The sequence below is a fragment of the Triticum dicoccoides genome, chromosome 4B (assembly GCF_002162155.2).
Source record: "Triticum dicoccoides isolate Atlit2015 ecotype Zavitan chromosome 4B, WEW_v2.0, whole genome shotgun sequence".
Lineage (NCBI taxonomy): Eukaryota > Viridiplantae > Streptophyta > Magnoliopsida > Poales > Poaceae > Triticum > Triticum dicoccoides.
The window spans coordinates 538137247-538144364 of record NC_041387.1 but is presented as its reverse complement, the minus strand read 5'-3'; the positions used below and the strand labels follow the sequence as shown (position 1 = coordinate 538144364).

Below are 7118 nucleotides of genomic sequence, written 5' to 3'. Positions count from 1 at the left end.
TTTGTACTTGTGCATGATGATAATGAAGTAAAGAAACATTCAATTGCGACAGAAGTAAAACACAGTGGATCTCAAGATCAACATCAGATTATATACAGGGTCAAACTCGGTGCGTTCATCCGACCATAAAAGACGACCATTCAACACGAAGTTCGATACAAAAGCGAGAACACATAAGAAGAGCCAACTACGGAGACATAATCATTAAGCATACTAACAAGTGGCGTAATTCATCTGCCTTGTCGATATACTTCACAGGGACCTGCCTCACACGAACCTGATACAAACAAAATGTGAGATATATAGAGCACAATGAGTTGTTCACTAAAGCATCAAATAACTAAGAATTGAACAGGAAAAAAGATAAATACTAAAAGAAATAAATAGTTAAGTGCATCAAATAACTAAGCCTGAGAACAATGACAACATAGTGGGAACACCAGAACTAAATAAAATTTAAGTAACAGAGACCAGATGACAATCCAAATTGGCAGTTTGAATTGATTATACACAACAGAAAAAGGAATCGTCAAACAACTCAAAATTTTGCAACCCCTCATGTAACCGAAATTACAAAAAGAGAGGGACCAACAAAGTTAAATATATGAGCTGCTATACAATAAAACGCATCTTACAAGCTGCAAGTTATTTTAACAATTATAGAAATCGAGCACACATGGTTAAATACCCAAGGTACTACTAACTACACATGGAAACAACCAGGAATTACAACTTTAATCGTTTAAGTAACAACAAGTCATATATAAAAGGTGAACATCACTCAAATTAGCCTACCCGAGTCTGCAAATCATCACCAGTGGCAATGTTACCCACCATGCGCAGAGCTGCAATGAGAATAGAAGTCGACGGGAACCTAAATAAATCAAATGACAGGAGTTAACACATCAACCATGTGTCATGCTAGCTGATGGAAAAGGTAAACATGAAAAATGCTCTTACAAGAGAAGCTCCACAAGCGAGGAAAAACACCAGACTCAATCACAGCAGGAGGAACACCCTACACTTCAAAAAAAATTATTTGAGTAGAAGGCTCAACCGATACTTAATATTGTTGATAAGGAAACAATTCATTCCAAAACTACATGTAAGGCCAACATAGCAAGCAGGGAATAGATTCCTCATGTGTATCTATCTAGAAATTAACCTACTAATTCAGTAATTTTCCTAAGAGAGGAGTAGCCGACTTCGGTTTATCAAGCCAAGTTGATGAGTTGTGTGCAGATCACTTAAGGAAAAGACTAAATGCATATTACTTTCCGCATGTGAGAGGGTGCGTACTGCACAAAGCACCGATTGTAGAGCATGTTCATGTCTCAAATAAAACACACAACCAAGAGAAGGAATTAACTGACCTGATCTGAAGGAGGAAAGATAGTGCCACCCCCTCTTCCATGGCCAAGCACATTCCTACAAAAAAAACAAGAAATGCGTCATATTTATTATCCATCCTCACACATCCCTACAAAAAAGAAGAAAATAAAGCCTTCGAGGGAAATCTGAATAGACTTGAGCACGACAAAATATCAAAGAGAAGCAAAGCACAAATGATGATGTTTATATAAAGCAGTTTAGACTTACCATCAAGTTTGTAGCTCAAAGCTCGACACATCAAGTTTGGCAAAAAGGAATATATCAAAAGCTAAGCAGCTTGCTCGATTGCTCAAGAGCGTACCTATATCAGTAATGGTCAATCATCATTGCACCATATCAGAATTCTATTTAAAAAACATAGCAGACAAAATGATGTAGCATTATTATTTATAGCATGTAAGAACAAATAGCTGCAACTGGTAACTTGCGGAAAAATAGTAGTGGTATCACAATGAATTAAACCAAGCTATGTGATGAGCACAACTACTTCAAAGTATAGGATATTTTAAAAGAACTTCTAATATGCCTTGGTTGTAATTATTAAGGAACAACCCCAAAACCACCAACACACACCAAACAAAGGACAAAAAATGGATATTAGATGAAGAAGAATAGATATCAACACATAACAAGTAACGAAAAATAAAGCAGAGCGTAGTTTACCTTATGAACCAAACAACAACAGCAAGGTCCAGCAGTTTCCAACAGTGAACAGGATTCCAAAGCCACTTACAAACTAAAAGAAACAAACCAGCAGATAGTAAAAAGATAAAAAACATTAACCAGGAACTATAAATTTGAGCACAACCGTCTCAGAGAGTTGTTACTGGGGCCGTAGCAAGAGTGAAAGCACATTAGTATTATTACTTATACTCATACAACATTATTGTTTTAACTGAACTAAGCATCCAACAGTGTGTGAACAACTAACCATGGAGTCAATCAAAATAAAGTTAGAATTGAAACTACACATGTAGCCCATAATCCAACTGTCCATGTGAAATCGGAGAGAAGTAACCAACTACTTTTTTTATTATTTTGTATTTCTCATGACAGAGAGCCTGCCATGCTGATGTTTTGAAATCAATACCCACATGCATATATTTGAGCATTGGAAAAAGAATTGCTATTATAATCAAACATTTTTACAGTTGCACACATCACATGTTATAGATAGATAAGATGCCCACATACAATAAAACAAAAATAACTAATAGGGACAAAAGCCTTTGATTTTCCCCTAATAGATTGATTTAAGAGCACGGAAATGCTCTACTTGTGATGATAGTTGATGCAGATCTGTGCAATTGCCAATAGAGTACCTTGCAACTCCACACTTAGTCTGACAAAATGATGATGTCAGCCTCACGGCTTCGGTTCCATGTCTCGATAGAGCTGGCAGAATTGAGAATCACAAATCATGAGAAAGGGAATACACGGAAGATGCCGCGAAAATAATTTGGTCAAAAGTACAGGGATCAATGAATCTTTTACGGAACAGAGAATTACACACCACTTAGTCTTTCAGAATCTTCTATGGTTTTGCATAATTGTATCAGATTTTAACCAAAACCCTGTAGCTACATGTTCCTAATAACATGAGGGGAGCATTAAAAAAATAAAAATCAAGTGAATGTATGCACACAGTGTAGAAGAGGTGTCAGCCGACCACAAGAGGTCTCGCATGCTCGAGCCAGCTAGCAGAAGAATCGGTATTCTCATGGAACTATCTAACTTATGTTTCTGTAGTTCTCATGTGTATTTATGGAACAACTCTTGTTGCATCTGTAGTGGGATTTGAGCTCCCACATTTAAGAGTAAAAATTTGAACTGTAGAGGCATGGACAATTTAGTCTCATGCTTCCTCCGGTCCAGCTAGTTTGCACCCATTATAAGCTAGCATAGCCAATGCATCGCTATTCAGCTAAGTGATAAACAATTAACAAATATGTGCACACACTAAGTGCAGGAAGAAAAAGAAAGCAAGTCTGATTACTTCTAAAGTCTTAATTGAGCAGGGGCACATGAGACTCATATGTCCATCTTAGAAGAGACCTCTTTAGTCCTAAGAGTACTGACATTTACCCTTTCTGTACCAGTGGCGCCCTAAAGCTACAGATATATGCCATACTTGCTCCAACAAAATACACATGACCAGATATGATCATATACAAATTATCATTCCCATAAGAAATCCAAGACCATCATGTTATATATTTGCATGGACATACTCTTTTAAGGCAGAACTAAAAAAAGTCAATGGTCAGGCAAGATTGCCATTTAGAAACCATTGGGAGATTAGCCAAAACCCAAAGGTGTTGTTCTGTATAGGACACTAATTAGATCGTGGGAATTTGGAGCAAGATCTTGACACCAATAGTAGACACCTACTTTTCGGAGAAGGTGAAATTACCTTGTGAATAGCTCGCACTACTATCATCTCAAGCGATGGTAGCATAGGGCCCTGATCAAAAGGAAGAAGAAACACAAAGATTTAGTTAGTGGCAACACGAGAACAAAGAATGTAAACTGTACTATATAGTATATATAGCTCAACCTAGACCCTTGTCGTGGTCAGAGGAAACTGAATCGATAGATGGGAGTAGCACATACAGAGAAGAGAAGGAGGAGGTGTTCGTCACCAGATGACCCTTTTTGTTGGAGGCATGGATGAGGAATTTCTTATTGTTGCTACCGTCCGTCCCACTGCAGCCGCTATCACCGCTCCAACCTGTCCATGGACGAAGGCCGAGTCAAGAGAAGATGGCATCTCCCAAAGAAAAAAGATTCATAAAAAGGAGGAGGGGGCTCACCTCGGCTTTGATGCCAGTCTGAAACTACAAAATTCTTCCTGTTTAAAAACATAGCAGTCATATTCACAACATGACAAATGTTTTTGTAAGACATGCTATTGTAGTTAGCCTTTATTTTCATCCCTGAGCGATCACCCAAGTCTAGACCATCAGGGATGGGAGAGCCTATCCAAGCAAGGCACACAATACCATTTCTTCCTGAGCCGAGAGAGAGGGATGTTTAGAAGAAAAAAAGGTTTATGATTAAAGAGAAACATCAACCATCTAGCACAACATGGCACTCAATTATTTTTTGTAAAAATGTTGGATCATGGCAACATAATGCACAAAACCAATCATTTTTTTGTTACTTTCTCTCACGATAATTGCGAAGTAGAGCAGAGTCTAGTCGGATTTGGCCTGAACATCAATATACGAAGAACACAGAAAATGTCTTTAGATAAAAACAAAAGCTCAAGACTTTTGTTTAAAGAGAAACATCAAGCATCTAGCACAGTTTCCGGTTAAAGAGAAACAACAAGCATCTAGCACTCTTTCCAACTAATGAGAAACATCAAGCATCCTGCACAATAGGAATGTTGGATCATGGCAACAAAATGCATGCATCAAAACAAACATCATATATATTACCAATTACCGTGCCTAACTGACTAAGAAGCGAACTAAGAGATCAAGTTTCCGATTGAAGAAACATCAAGCATCTAGCAAAAGTAAGAAACCAGATTGTGAGGTTGATAATGGAATCATAATCATATCTATAATATGAACTCATCCTTCAGAGCACAAATTGATCTGTTTCATATAAATCCTTCATGGTGTCATATATTAAGTATGACCCAATAAAATGATATAATGTGTGTTACCATACATAGAGTGAAGTAGACTTACCAGTGAACGAATGAAAAAGTAGGGCTCTATGGACCAACATTATATTTACTGCTTCATATTCCTCTACTTTCTGAAATATAAAAGCAGAAACTTCAGTGGGAAGCAATAAGGTAAAGCGCTACATTAGTATATCTGCAGATGACTATTTCCTTATATTATATCATAGAAAATCAGTTAAGAATCTGAAATCCAAATGGTGTGAGGCACAGTTTGTTTTTGAGCATTGGTCAGCCAAATAATGATCAATTCCCACCACTGAAGTCAAGCTCCTCTGGTTATCACTCAAATAGTGACCATCCAAGACAGAGCCGTCAATATTCAGTGAGAATGAAAAGGTTCCAAAAGAGGGGGGAGTGGGTTTTTTATGCCCACAGGTCCTAAGAAAAATCCATTAGATTGGGCGAAGGAAAACACTTGTACCTATGTTTGGCTCTTAGTGAAGCTCCAAACGAGAATCTCTCAGAATTATTTTGAGATGCCTTATTCAGTTAACCAAACAAAGCATGTTCATCTTAATAAAAAGGCAGGAGAAGCATCATACCACTATCGGTGAATTGCGTATAGAACTTGATCTTGGAGGTGGACTGGGGCTCTATGGTGCTAGCTAGCTCTTCCATTTTTAGATAAAGTTGCTTGTTCTTCTTCAGGTCTCCTGCCATAAACCATGGATGGCCTTTCTACACAACAAGTATACATATGGGTTAAGCATACAGTAGTGGCAGCAGCAGCAGCATACAAAGCTACAAATAATAAAACCTAGAACAATAAAGTGGTAGGGTAGCAGATGGTGTTTCCAAACTTCAAAGAATTATGTTACGTCACTTCAAATCTTGTATTGTAGTGTATTTCACCATTTAGAAGAGAGGACAAAAATGCTTATCAATGTTTCTTACTGAACTATCATTTTAGATATCTTGTGTTTAAACTTTGCTAATGGCAGAATCCAGGATGGATTACTTGTGGTACTAAACAGATAATGGGGTTGTAACTGTTATGTATATGATGCTAACCACATGCTTTGATAGAATCTTCAGAAGCTAGAAAAAAATAGAATGAGTTTCCCATATATTGGAGGTTCAATCTAACAAAAAATCTCGGTTCTAAAATGTAACAGGAGAACACATTAACTTAACTGGATAATAGCACATGAATTAGGTATTATGGATAGTAAGTAATTCATTTGGTCAGTGCAATGACTGAATGCTCGAACCCAAGCAAACACTAATGCAAATACCTTCAGTGGTTAAAGCGCTGAAGACCCCTTCGATGGCAGTGTCAAAAACACTTTTTTCATTCTGGGAAGACCAACAACATTATCTTGTATTTCAATAATAATACCTTAAATTGATATAGCAGCAAACCTTCGGTCAAAACAATGTGAAATGATTCTTGTGCTAAAGAAGAAGAAACGAAGGAAGAGAAGAAATTCACCTAAGCCTTTGGACAGAAGCCATCTCTCTACTAGCGGGGGTCCTCCCTGATGAATCGCTTTGAGCATCAGCTGCATCTCCACCAAGAACTTGACAGACAGCGACTGCTGCACCAAATCTGAGAGAGAAGGAAGAACAGTAGAGGGTGAGAGGTAAAGTAGATCAGAGAGGAGGAGGAGGAGGATGGGAATGAACTCATCTGAAATAGAGGAGGCCCAGCCCGATGCGCCCCTGCAAGGCTGCACCCCGTGGACCTTGCGGGCGGATCCTCGGTGATCTAGACGCGCCGCCTGACCTGCCCGGCCATGGTGGCCCTCCCTGTCCTGGCTCGTGATGAGGGGAGGAGGAGAGGAGAGGGTGGGGGCGCTCCTCTTGCCGTGTGCAGGCGAGGACGACCGCGACGACGCCGGGGAAGTGGACGGAGGCGGTCCGGCAGGCTGGGCGAAGTAGACGGCGTTGACGGCGGGAGCTGCTAGGGTTAGGGGTTGGGTGGAGGAGGAGGGACGAGCGACCGCAGGAGGAGCGGCGGCAATGCGGCGGGGCGCGCGGCTGGGAAGGGGAGAGAAGACGGCGAGCGGGACGGGCGAGGCGGGAC

The 7118-nt window shown here is 39.6% G+C and overlaps 1 long non-coding RNA gene across 10 annotated transcripts; it reads right to left on the bottom strand.

The window, feature by feature from the left end:
* On the bottom strand, positions 1 to 7118 carry LOC119291339. 10 transcript variants are annotated; one of them, XR_005142351.1, is made up of 14 exons: positions 6525 to 7118; positions 6328 to 6431; positions 5635 to 5770; positions 5094 to 5163; positions 4206 to 4403; positions 4035 to 4123; positions 3806 to 3856; positions 2715 to 2787; positions 2056 to 2128; positions 1600 to 1693; positions 1374 to 1428; positions 961 to 1018; positions 796 to 874; positions 1 to 277 (listed from the first exon to the last, which is right to left on the bottom strand). It is a non-coding gene; the product is annotated as an uncharacterized LOC119291339 (long non-coding RNA). The 10 variants fall into 10 exon arrangements; XR_005142350.1 differs by having other exon boundaries at positions 3950 to 4123; positions 4206 to 4243; positions 6525 to 7117; XR_005142345.1 differs by having other exon boundaries at positions 4006 to 4123; positions 6525 to 7116.